This window comes from Amblyomma mixtum, chromosome 10 (genome assembly GCF_055824585.1).
Source record: "Amblyomma mixtum isolate Tamu chromosome 10, ASM5582458v1, whole genome shotgun sequence".
Lineage (NCBI taxonomy): Eukaryota > Metazoa > Arthropoda > Arachnida > Ixodida > Ixodidae > Amblyomma > Amblyomma mixtum.
The window spans coordinates 122043021-122057240 of NC_143021.1; positions in this window are offsets into that span (position 1 = coordinate 122043021).

Genomic DNA, 14220 nt, shown 5'->3' on the forward strand with positions numbered 1-14220 from the left:
TGTTTTTGCTGTTTGCAGTTGTGCTCGATTTTTATCTATATGCGGGACTGTGTAGGGTTAAAAAGCCTGTTTTGGCGTAAGGTACCATTGATGTCCTTTTCTGCGCAGCCTTGTTGCATCTTTCGTCTCTGACGAGGAAGAGAAGACGCCGCTTGGTGTCTTTTATATCCATTGTCAAATTGAGCACACGGTTTTCATTTCTGGTGGTGCGCTGTGCTCGATGTTTAGGTCTGTATCTTGCGCACATCTATTATGGTATTAAAGACACGTTCCTCCCGAGATAAGCATATTGCCTCTTGTGAAACAATTCTTGCGGCACTGGGGGATTTCAAAATTTTTCTGCAAAGTCTTTACGGCTTCTTCGCCTTTCACTCATGATTAAACTGCGCAAAAAAAAACACTGTCAGAGACAGAAAACACGCTCACACATAGAGCGCGTCTTTCACACTGGGGTCACATTTCGATATTTAAACTTCAAGGGTAGTTGAGGCAGACTTCGTAGACCGAGGGCAATGAAACTTTCAGATACACGTGGATAAAGCTTCGTCCAAACCTGCTCGTATCTTCGTTTCACCTTGTTCTAATTCTGCTGATCACCCTGATGTATATGCACCAACTATGTGTTAACGAGCCTTCAAAGTACAGTATTACTGCATAAATGCGGACCATCGGGCTCCGGGTGCACTGCATGTTGTGTACACATTCCACGAAACACTGACATTTGCAAGCCATTGCCGTGCGCCTTCTGTTTTCTTTTATAACATGCCTCACATATTCGGCATGGATATCATGATTTGCGTGCTAGTGGTGGGCATGTCATAGCAACTGTAGTAAAATGGCAGTTTGGGCGAGTTGGTTCTGCATCTTGCAATAAAATAGCCGATAGACACAGGACAAGAACGGACAGAATACACACACGGCGCTGAACTTGCAGCTCCGTTTATTGGAGAAAAAAACAAGGTGCTTTTTAAAGTAAGCGTCAAGAAAGCGCGGGCATGAGCTTTGTCAAAAATACGCTTGTCAGGTAATAAAATGCCTCCTATTCGCACGTTTGATTATCGGTGCTTAGCACTGTTTAGCAACTTCATTTCCTTAGACGACAATGCTACTGAAGGCTGGCTGACACAGCTGTTTTCTTTTCTCAAGATATGAAATGCCTCTGCTACTTCCCTTTTGCTACGATCATTATGGATGAATAAGACTTCGGTGTCAACGAGAAACGGGGTACACGTACACTCGAGAAAATGCTTCGCCAAGTTTGTTGAACACTTTCCCAGAGAATTTTGGGGCTCCAAAAGCCGTGCATTGAGCAACGGCCTGTCTGGCCAATGTAAGTACGGCCACAGGAAAGAGGAATCTGGTAGACTACAGCAACCTTACACGAAACGAACTTGTCTACGCATCCTTGGCTCCAATAAAATTCTCTTTGTGTCTTCAGGGTGAATTTTACAACCTGTTTTCTTGCCAATTCCATCTCTCTTCCTTTGAACAGCTGCCCCAATCTTGCCTACCTCATTAGAAGCCGAGAACACAAGGTTGACACCATACTTGGCCCCCACTTTCTTAAATCCGTGCGAAAGGAAATGGAGATATGGCATTACAGCTATATATTTTGTTCTATCATCTAGACTGGAGCGCTGCTCAGAGTCACGTTCGGGGGTTTTCAATTTTTTCAGGATCTTTCCCGCACACGACACAAGAACTGAGTCCGGGAAACCGGCCTGCTTACAGCGGTGTACCTGGGCGCAGAGGCTAGTCCTCATTTTATGAGAACAGGATTTCTTTACCGCCATACTCATGCACCGAGTACTATCCCGTTTTTTACTAGTTTTTAGTGGCAAGAGCTATAGCTCAACAGGGGCTTCTCACTCCGAGGTCAGTATTGTCAGCACACCTCGTCTTTTTCAAAGACCAACAGTAAGTCCAAATATTGCAAGGCGTTACGCTGAGGAATTTCATGCGTAAATTTTAGTCCGGACCCGTTCTTTAGAAACGAATCTAAAACATTTGACTCGGTTTCTGCCTGAAGGGACTTCACAACCGCAAGATCAACGTACCTAAAAATACGCATGAAACTACCTGCCAATTAATTCACAACTTCCTTGTTGAGATGACTAAAAAAAATGCTGCTGCGCACCGGGCTACTTTTGATCCTATACACACGCCAAACTTTTACAAGACTATTTGGTTTTGCCAAGCAACGTATGTATTCTTCAGATAGAAGGTGAGGAATTCCAGATAGGATGCGGTAGAAATTCCGCATCTATCTCGAAAAGCATGCTCGTGACTTGACCTTCAGTGGATTGCTGTACTTATTGCAGGAGAGGCGCATGCGGTAGCGAAAAGAACAGATCTTCCACATCTACGCTAAAACCAGAGCAGCCTCCAGGGTTGTCAGTGAGTAGAAAGTTAACAATTTCACTGAATTAGGAACCAGGAACGGGTTATTCGCATGCAGTGTTGAAAGGCGTTGTTTCAGGTGCGTGGAAACAACCAACTACCAAGAGCGGTGCTCGGAAACTGTTGCCCTGAACGGAATCTCCGGCTTATGTGTCTTGGCCACAAAGAATTCTAGAAACCCTAGCTCAGGATCTTTCAGCTTCTTTGCTAGCCCTTCTAAACTAAACTTAAGCAGCAGAGCGTCTGCCTTCTGTTTAGAACGTGCCGGTTTTACCTTGGCGGTCCTCAAATTCTTCATCACTGTACTGGCGGGCTTTCTGGCCATAAAGCGCTTTCGATAAGACAACAAAAAAAAATTTTTTGTCCGATTGCGCCGCTCGAAGCTGCGTATCACACAGATAGTTTACCAAGGAACGAAACCGGTTACTCTGTCCTTTAGTAGGCTCACTAAGGCCTACAACATCTACGCACTCACAAACACATTTTGAGCGGTCATCTACTCCTGCCCTAGCGATACACTGCGAGCAAAAACAAGCTTTTCAACAGTTTACATACCGCTTTCCAAAGAAAACTTTTGTCCTTGGCGTAGGGTCTTCCCCTGGTGAGGTTCCACGGTGATGTCTCCAAGCACCAAACGTTTACCTTCAGCTTGCTGCCACTTGGTTACTTTTAAAATTGTGCGCTCTTAGTTTCCAAAAACAGCCAAGCGGCAGCAAGCTAAAGGTAAACTTTTGGTCCTTGGAGACATCACCGTGGAACCTCCCCAGGAGAAGCACCTACGCCTAGGACCAAAGTTTTGCTTGGAAGCCGGTATGAAGACTGTTGAAAAGCTTTGTTTTGGTCGCAGTGCATCGTTTAGGGCAGCACTAGATGACCGCTCAAAATTTGTTTCTGAGTGCGTAGATGTTTTAGGTCATAGTGAGACCACTAAAGGACAGAGTAACTGGTTTCGTTCCTTGGTAAACTATCTGTGTGATAGGCAGCTTTAAGCGGTGCAATCGAACAACGAAGGTTTTTTTGTTGCCTCATCGGAAGACCTTTATGGCCAGAAATCCCCCCAGTACAGTGATGAAGAATTACAGGACCGCCAAGGTAAAACCGGCATGTTCTAAACAGAAGGCAGACGGCTTAAGCTCAATTTAGAACGGCTAACAAAGAAGCTGAAAGATGCTGAGCTAGGGGTTCTAGAATTTTTCTTTCCGGCCAAGACACATAAGCCGGAGATGCCGTTCAGGGCAACAGTTTCCGAGCACCGCTCTTGGCAGTTTCTTGTTTCCACGTAACAAACGCTTTTCAACACTGCATGTCAATGACCCGTTCCTGGTTCCTAACTCAGAGGAAAATGTTAACTTTTAACTGAATGGCAACCCTGGAGGACTGTTCCGGTTTTAGCGTAGATGTGGAAGATCTATTCTTTTCCCTACCGCATGTGCCTCTCCTGCAATATGTACAGCAATCCATTGAGCATCAAAATCACGAGCATGCTTTTCAAGATAGATTCGGGACTTCTACCGCATCCTTTCTGGAACTCCTCACCTTCGATCTCAAGAATGCGTACGTTGCTTGGGAAAACCAAACAGTCTTTTAAAAGTCTGGCGTGTGTATAGAATCAAAAGTAGCCCAGTGCTCAGGAGCATTTTCTTCAGTCATGTCGACAAGGAAGTGGCGAATGAATTGGCAGGTGGTTTCATACGCATTTTTAGGTACGTTGATGATTATCTTGTGGTTGCGAAGTCCCTCCAGGCAGAAGCCATGTCAAATGTTTTAGATTGCTTCCATTGGGGTCATGCCGGGAACGTACTTCGCCACTGCCCGCACAGACGTATCGGCCTGCGAGGTTTCGCCATCGACTCCCCAAGACCGCTCCCCGGACAGCGACCACGGAAAATCGACGACTACCTGCGCAGAGGGGAGTACGTATCGTCAAGCCGTCTTTCCCGCTCCCCGTCACCGTCCACCGCACGTTTTGCATCACCGGGCAGCAGCTACGCCGCGGCTGTCCAAGGAAAGTCCCTAGCCCCCGTAGAGGAAACTAAACAAAGCAACTTGTGGATATCAGGTTGCTTGCCGAGGAAACGATGATGATCCTCCAGCGACCACGCCGTACCAAGGCGACGCACCTACTACGCCGACGACGCAAGCAACAACCTCGACCACGGCACGAACCGCCATGATGAAAAGTTTCGACCACAAGCCCCACCCACGATTCACATACCCGACGAAGCCGTGACTCCACGCCGAGGACGACGTGCAACGCCAGAGCCAGGATTTAGAAGTCGTTATCGACGTCCGGAAAGTAACCGCTCTTGTGGACACAGGAGCCGATTATTAGGTGATCAATGGACCATTCGCTGCGCAGCTGAGGGAAGTAACGACCGCTTGGGACGGCCCGCTAGCTCATTACGCCATCAGGACGATGCACAGCGCGAAGAAGTCTCAAGAGACGTACCTATCACGCGACCTTCCTAGGGCTACGGCAGTGTTCCCGCGAAGTGATCTTGGACATGGATTTTCTTAATGAGCATCAGGCGATAATCGACCTGCGATCCATGCTGATCACACTTTCCACGAATGAAGCCGTCCCGTCGATGAGAACTCCGCAGCATCATGTTGCGCTTAGTGTCCTGGAGGAACAAGTGAATGTCCCACCCCGCTCAAGCGTCATTCATCGTCACCGTAGGCGCCACGGAAGCCATATGACACTGAAGCCATTATCAAGGGAAACTTGCAGTTGCTCCTCGATCGAGGAATCGGCATCGCAAGAGGCATCGCATATTTCTGCGAAGGACAAGCCGAAGTACTGCTGACTAACTTCAGCGAAGAATACCGGCACGTTAAAAGAGGAACGGTGATTGCTTTCCTCGACGAAATATCCGAAGTACGAGACTTCTTCGCCCTCTCCAACCCATCCGAAGAAAATTCGCCCCTGACCAAGAGAACTCGCCCACTTTCGACATAAACCCAGCCCCGCCCCGCTACACACAAGACCAGATCCGCAATCTCCTTCGAAGCTATAGCGACTGTTTCTCATCATCGCCGAAGGTCCGACAAAAGCCGAATGACAAGCATTGTATTATAACCGACCAGCAGGCCTGACCTCTGCTGCCAAATCCCCTACCGAGTGTCTGTTTGTTTGTTTGTTTGTTTTTTTTATGGGGTTTAACGTCCGAAAGCGACTAAGGCTATGAGAGACGCCGTAGTGGTGGGCTCCGGAAATTTCGACCACCTGGGGTTCTTTAACGTGCACTGACATCACACAGCACACGGGCCTCGAATTTCTCCTCCAAAGAAATTTAGCCGCCGCGGTCGGGATCGAACCCGCGTCTTTCGGGCCAGCAGCCGAGCACCATAGCCACTGAGCCACCGCGGCGGCTCCCTACCGAGTGTCGCTGAGAAAAGGACAAGCTATCCGGGACCTGTTGAAAGAAATGCTTCGCGACGACGTCATCCAAGCTTCAAAGAGCGCCTGGGCCGCACCGGTTGTTGGCACAATAAAGGACGTCTACTCCCTCCCCCGCCTGGACGACACAGTGGACCGGCTCTGCAGCGCCAGGTATTTCTCATCGATCGACCTCAAGAGCGGCTACTGGCAAATTGAGGTCGACGAGAGAGATCGCGAGAAGAGCGCATTCATCACTCCAGATGGCCTCTTCGAGTTCAAGGTGATACCGTTTGGTCTCTGTTCCGCACCAGCGACACTTCAGCGAGTTTCGATACAGTGCTGGCAGGCCAGAAGTCGCAGATTTGTGTGGTATATTTAGATGACGTCGTTGTATTCGCTTCGAACTTTGAGGAGCACCTGAAAAGGCTTCGAACAGTACTAGACGCCATCAAATCGTCCGGGCTAACCTTGAAAGCAGAGAAGTGCCACTTTGCCTATGAAGGGCTGCAGTTTCTAGGCCACCTCGTTAGCAAGGAGGGAGTACGCCCAGACCCGCAAAAAACAGCTGCTATCGTAATGTTTCCGCCACCGGCCGATAAGAAAGCAGTGCGCAGATTCCTCGGACTGTGCGCGTACTGCCGACGTTTTGTCAAGAACTTTTCGCGCGTCGCCGAGCCGCTGACCCAACTGACAAACGCAGATGTGCCAATTAAATGGGAAATGCCGCAAGTGGAAGTCTTCAAAGAACTTCACCGCCGTTTTCAGTCTCCACCGATCTTCCCGCACTTTGACCAAAACGCCGAGACTGAAATTCATACCAACGCAAGTTGTGTGGGCCAAGGTGCTGTCCTCGTTCGGAAAACTGATGGAGTGGAGAAGGTAATCGCATAGGCCAGCCGTTCCCTTTCCGAAGCCGAGGCTATTTATTCGACAACCGCGAAGGAGTGCCTTGCCATCATCTGGTGTACGTCGAAATTCCGCACTTACCTGTACGGACGACCATTCAAGGTGGTCAGCGATCACCACGCGCTCTGCTGGCTTACCAGCTTGAAGGAGACCTCCGGTCGCCTAGCTCGATGGAGCCTGCGCCTCCAGGAGTTTGACGTCACCGTCGTTTACAAGTCCGGACGCAAGCACTCTGACGCCGACAGCCTGTCACGACCCCCTGTAGATGCACCGCCGCCGGACGACGAGGACACCTTCCTGGGAAGGTGTCCATGGAGCCATCAGCTCCAGCTCTTTTTCACAACAGCAACACTCGGACCCCGACCTAAAACGCCTCATCGAGTACTTGGAAGGCAAGTTTTCTTCACCCCTCGCCTCGTTCAAGAAAGGATTGCCTACGTTCTGTCTACAGAATGATATCCTCGTGAAGAAGAACTTTGCAGCGAACAAAACAGCCTACCTCCTTGTTGTGCCTGCAAGTCTGCGGGAAGAAGTTCTTCACGCTTTACACGACGACCGGCAGCTGGACAACTCGGGTTTTCTCGTACCCTCCGCCGCATGCAAGACAAGTATGACTGGCCACGTGTGTCTGCCGATGTCGCGCATTATGTGAAAACCTGCGGAGAAAACCTCTTTCAGCAGATCGGGAGAGAGAGAGAAAAACTTTATCATGGCAAGTGTGTTGACCCCCCTTGGGTCCCTGGACCACCGCACGGTCCCACTCTTCGTCGGAACGTACCTTTGCAGAGCTCACGCAAATGCCCAGCTTGGACCGTCGGACTTACCCTCCTCCACACCCCTCCCTTACCCATTCCCAACAGATCCTCTGGAGACGCCTCCAGACCCGCTCTCTCTCATCCCCTCAGCTGCTATCTCTCTACTGTGGCACCTCCCCTGCATGCACCCTGTGCGGCGACCCTCACGCCACACTCTCCCACATCCTTTTCGGCTGCCCTGCTGATCCTCCCCCGCAGGGACAGCGCGCGTTATCAAGATCGGGAGGGACTTACTTGGTCCTTTCCCGAAGTCATCTGGAAACACGTGGATTTTTATAGCGACTGACTACCTTACCCGCTACGCCGAGACAAAAGCCCTATCGAACGGAACAGCAGCAGAGGTCGCAAAATTTTTCGTGGAGTGCATTCTTCTGCGACACGGCGCCCCCAGTGTGCTCATCACGGACAGAGCAACAGCATTCACGGCGGAACTGACGCCCGCCATTCTGCGTTACAGCCAAAGCAGCCACCGGAGGACAACTGCACACCAACTTCAGACCAACGGACTGACCGAGCGCCTGAACAAAACCATCGCCGATATGCTTGCCATGTATGTGGACGCCGAACACAAGACCTGGGACGATATCCTGCGTTACATCGTATTCGCATACAACACCGCAGTGCAGGAGACCACCCAAATGACTCCTTTTAGGCTCGTCCATGGCAGGGAGGCCACGACCACGCTAGACGCCATGCTGCCCAATGTTACCGAAGAAGATAACGTCGACGTCGCCGCCTGCCTTCAACGCGCATAAGAAGCCCGAAGACTTGCCCGATTAAGGATCAAAGACCAGCAGCGGACCGACACCAGACGCTATAACCTACGAAGACGCAATGCGGTATATAAGCCAGGAGACCGAGTCTGCGTTTGGACGCCCATTCGCCGCCGCGGATTGAGTGAAAAACTTTTGCGCCGCTATTTCGGCCCGTACAAGGTTCTTCGTCGGCTAGGTGAACTGGACTATCAAGTCGTGCCTGACGAAATGACTGTATCCTAGCGACGCCGCGTACGACCACAAGTTGTCCATGTCGTCAGTCAAAAGCCCTATTACGCGCGCTAAATCACGTCGTGCTTACACCCTTGGCATTTATTTTTACACAATGCGTTTGAGTTGTTTGTGGCCGCATTATGTACAAAGCATCGGGTCGATGCTTTTTTCAGCGGGGAGTAATGGCGCGAATGTTTGTAGTGTTCGTTCATTCCACAAAGCTGCCAGCACGCCGCTTTATCGTTTTTTTTTTGTTATGCAAGGCGTGCCTAGATTTATCTCGATTGATCGCATCCAGGCGGAGCCGACTCTGCGTTGTTCCAGAGTGTTCAAGTAACTTTTCAAGCTCTATCTCGAAAGTTCTCTATCAGCATTAAAAATATCGCGGCGGAGAGCGGCTGGCATACTGTTCGACGACCGCCGAGCACGCTTGTTTCTACGCCGCCGCCCAGTGATTAAGTTCTTTGCGGGCGGAAGTCAACCCAAATAAAGATTTTCGTTTAGAAGCAATTCTCGCTGTTTTCCTGTTCGCCGGCTTGCAGTCACAACTACGTGACAATATGCGAGAGCTTAAGCCTTCTTTGGATAAAATAATCATGCTTCTTGCGACTTCGTGAAGTTCACGTGAAATCACCAGAAAAAAACGTAAAAACCGAGCTAAATTTAACAAACCACGCACAAAGACGACCTGTACGGGCAGCGCTGACTATAGCTTTGTTGATAGAAGGCCAGGTTTTGCATACATATTGCCCGAGGAAGGTGAACGCATGCGCATTTTCGATATGGCAAAAAAGTAAAAACGAACACCACACAGATAATACGGGGTAATACGTGGTTTTCTTCTTTGCTGTGTTGTTTTTTTTTTCATATCAGAAATGCATATGCCTTCACCTTCTTCGGGCTATATACCTATTGCATTATGCGGTCTTCAATGAACGCAGTTGGAGCTTGCGCACGTCGTTTCCCTCTTTCCGTGTGGTTTGTGTCAAACCGATCGCTGTTTTTGCGTTTTGTTCGACGACTGCACATCTACAGTTCGGCGGCGGTGCACCGGTGCACACAGTACGGGCCATCCCGTACTTCAGCTGAGAGCCCAACAACGCCTATCTGGACCAGGCTGTTGTCATCACGGGCCATCTACTGCATCTACAGCTCTGCTGCGCACAACGACCACTGCGCATCTGCTGGTCCCTGCTGCTCTCATAAAAGGCGGGGCGCGCCATCAGCTCGCTCTGTGCGGCAGCGATGCACCTGTGGGCACACGTACCTAAAGGCGTATTCCTTCTTTTTGAGATGAGCACATTTTTGTATTGACCTATTTTTACTTACTTTTTTCCTATATACTGTGTGTGCCGCTGCTCAACAGTGCCATTTTTTGCACTTCTTCTTCATTTTTTGTTTTGTACTGCTTATCTGACGACGAAAGATAGCAAGGACTTGGGCAAGAAACTTGACAAATTTCGAAGAGAAACGCGTCTTGAAATGCGCTCGCTTAAGGAAGGTATCAAGTTTAGTTGCGATATCTGTGACATTGTGATAGAAATTCGGACGACATAAGAGAATTCAAATATGACATGAAACAACTCACTCACAAAAACATAGAACTCGAAGAAAAAAAATCGTGCCTTACACGGACGAATGGACGAGCTAGAACAATACGAGAAAGAAAACTACCTGGAAATCAATGAAATACCTGAAACCATTGACGAAGTCCCTGAAGGTAAAGTCATTGCTCAGGAAAAGGACGAGAAGCTAACAGATGAGGATACTGACACATGTCATATAGTGGTAAGTGCATCCGAAGAGAAAACTATCATCATCCGGTTCACCCGTCGGTCAAAGCGTAATGCAATCTTTTGAAAGGCACGGAAGAGACGCCTGACGAAGAAATCTTTGGAATTAATGTACCAGACAACTCAGAATTCGTTAATGAACACCTGACTCAAAAGAATAAGCAGTTTTTCGCTGCGGCCGTTTCCTGTAAGAAGGCAGCAAATTAGAAATTTGTTTGGACTAGCAATGGCAAAACTCTTGCTAGGCAAACCTAAATGTCAACGATCATACGCAAACTACAACGCATGACTAGTATCTGATAAAGCCTAGTATCTAGGAAGACTCCTAACAAGGACAGGTGGGTGGCAACTGATGATAACTTCGACTAGCACAAACATTCCTGCTCCAGTCCTTCCCATAGAAATGAAAACGCACCTCGGAATTGACTCGGCGTGCAATGCCCCTTTGAAATGTTTTCACATTAATGCGCCATCTCTTTGCAACAAATTTGGCGACTTTTCCACACTGCTGGCAAGTTTCAGTTCCGACTTTGATGTCGTTATGGTATCTGAGATGTGGTATGTGAATGACTCTGTTTACGCTTCCCTCATATGAAACATTTTTCCTAAACCGTGAAAAGGAGCGGAAAGGAGGTGGCGTGTTCCTACTCGGGACTCAATCTATGAAATATGAACCAGGGCTCGAACTAAGCTCCAAAACTGAGTGTTGTGAAGTTTTGACAGTTCCCTGCAACTCTACTTTCTTTTGTTTTTACCGCCCTCCTGGCAGGGATGAGAATGCTTTCAGTGAATGTTTGGATTCGCTATTTCAGTTCACTAATGATAAGAGGTATAACATTGCATGGGAGCGGCGATTTTAACATTCATATGTTGTGTAGTAATGCTAATAGGAGCAATTTCGAAATTGTTCTTGATTGGAACGGCTGCTCAAATGTAATGACAGAGTCCACTCGCATTACTACTACCACGGAAACATTAATAGATTTCTTTTACCACAAGTTTTGATACAGAGCACATTTAAAGACATGTAATCTGCTGTGACATCAATGACCATGCGAGAATCTACATGTTTAAAGAAAAGCGTGATATAAAGAGGTCGTCTGATGAGGCCAAAACACATAAGGATGACATTCCATTCCGTGCTATTGTCACTGAACGGTAGACTTGGCAACATGCTGTCTCAAGCTTCCTACTAAAGCACCTGAAGGGTCTTGCCTTGAGGGGCCCGTATCAGACGCCGCATACTTTGGCCGTTGTTGATTATCTCAGGCATCACAACCCAAACGGAGTGTCTGCCTTTAACATTGATGTCAAGGATCTTTTCTATTCCCTCCAGCATGACAGGTTGTTGAAATTTGTTAGTGATTCGATTACTGAAGATAATGATCAAGAAAGCTTTGTAAGTTCCTGAGGGATTTCGTTGGCGTCTTTCTCAGAGTTATTGTCGTCTTATCTTGCTTCTACCTTTGTTGACTCGAATGGGCGGTTGTTTCTCCAAACAATTGGTATGTGTATAGGCTCTAAAGTTGCTCCGGTCCTCAGTGATAAATCAGCGCTTGTGGTGTTCTCTTCTTTGTCCCTGTCTTGTGTGCGCTGGAAATTTTCCAATATGTTGTACTAACTCTCTCGAATGTCAGTTTTGCTACGGCAAATGAACATTGAGGATTGACTTCAGAATTTCCAGAGAGCGGTAGAAAATTTAATTATTTATTATTAGTACCTCAATTGCCCCTTGGTGTGGGGTATTACATGAGGGATGGGCATAATGTTCAAGTGAAGAGTGGTTCGATGGCAGTCTTGAAGGAATATGGGTCGGAGTGGTGCACAACGTCGACAGGCAGTTTGTTCCAGTCCCGAGCGGTCTGAACAAAAAACGAACGAAGATGGGCTGTGGTCTGTGCTGGGGGCGGATAGACGGCTTTAGGATGGCTGGTGCGGCTTGACTGTCGATGAAGTGGTAAGATTGCTGAAACATTGAGTGGCGTATGCTAGAACTTGTGAAAAAGGCACAGCCTGAAGATGCAGCGTCGCTTTTCAAGATTAGTAAGATTAGCCCGTGATTTGAGTGCACTGACACTGGAATGATAGGAGTAGTCTGAGAAAATAAACCTTGCAGCGCGATTTTGTAGAGCTTCAAGGGTGTTAGAAAGATTAGCTTGATGGGGATCCCAGACTGAGCATGCGTATTCTATTTTAGGTCTGATAAATGTAAGATAAGTAAGTGTTTTCACGGATGCAGAGGCTAGGCGCAAGTTTCGACGGAGGCAACCAAGAGTGCCATTGGCTTCGTTAGTAATGTTCATTATATGCTCTGACCAGGTTAGTGTATCTGAAAGGGTGACGCCAAGGTATTTGTAAGAGTGGACAGATGAGATTACCGAACCACAAATGGTGTAACTTGACGCCTGATAGTCTTTCCGACGGTGAAAGGAAAGCAAAGACGTGTTATTAGTGTTTAGGCACATTAACCATTTGTCGCACCAAGTTTCAATTCGTTTAAGGTCATCCTGTAAAATTCTAGAGTCAGAGGAGGTGTGGATGGGGCGATAAAGTACGCAGTCGTCTGCAAAAAGGCGGATGTTAGAGGATATGTTACTAGGAAGGGCATTAATATAAATTAGAAACAGCAATGGTCCGAGTACAGTACCTTGGGGGACTCCGTAGAGGACTGGAGAAAAAGACGAGGAGCGGTTTTTAGCGTACACAAATTGCTTTCGGTTCGTAAGGAAATTAGAAATCCAATCTAATACAAGGGGGTTAATGCACAATCTTGAGAGGTTAAGTAGTAGTCTCTGATGGGGAACTTTATCGAATGCCTTTTCGAAATCTAAGAACAGCGCGTCTACAGGTATGTTCAGGTCTAGGTTAGAGCTTATGTCATTTATGAATGAAGCTAACTGTGTATCACATGAAAGGCCCTTGCGAAAGCCATGTTGTCTAGGATTGAAAAAATTAATATATATTAAAAATTTTACTATGTGAGAGTACAGGGCGTGTTCCATTACCTTGGAACAAACACTTGTTAGTGAAATGGGACGATAACTGGAACATAAATGTGAAGGAACTTTTTTCGGGACTGGAACTATTTTGCCCACTTTCCAGTCTTCCGGCACCACTCCTGATGACAATGACTGCTGAAAAATATTGCATAGGATCACACTTACAACAGTTTTTGTGATTTTTGGTAGTTTAGTGTTGATACCATCAACTCCGGATGAGGATGTTAGCTTTAGTGATTCAATTATTTTGGCTATACCGGAGGCATTAAAAGTGATGTCGGACATGAATGAATGGTGGCACTGGGGAAAATCTGCTAAATTATGATCACGTTCTTTTGTGAAAACAGAGCAAAATTCGGTGTTAATCTCTTCGGCTGCTTGACTGTCTAGAATCGGACAATTCTGGCTGTCGTACAGTTTTAATGGCTGAGAGCGCTTTGGGTTAATCGTATTCCAGAATTTTTTAGGATTAGTTTTTATCATGTTCGGAAGAATTTCAGAATAAAAATGGCGCTTTGTTTTGTTAGCTTGTGATTCGAATTCCTTTTCTGCAGCGTAATACTTTTGCCAGGTGCACTGCGTGTTAGTTCGTTTAGCAGAGCGAAAAAGTCTTTTCTTTTTATTATTGAGGCGTTTGAGCGCATGATTGAACCATGGTGATAACTGTTTTTCTGTTACAGTGATAGTGGGTATGTATGTTAGTACCAGGTCACGTATTTTATTCTTTAACAGCAACCAGTTAGGTTCTACGGAGCGTATCGAAAAGTCACGAAGAAGCCAAATGGAAAATTCTTCAAGTGCTGTTTTAATTGCAGAATAATTGCCTTTCTCATACAGTGTTATTGTTTTTGTTATTTTCGATGGATGCAGTAAGTTACAGTATAAGGAACCATGAACAACAGAATGATCGCTAAGACCAGGCAAGTATGTGATTGG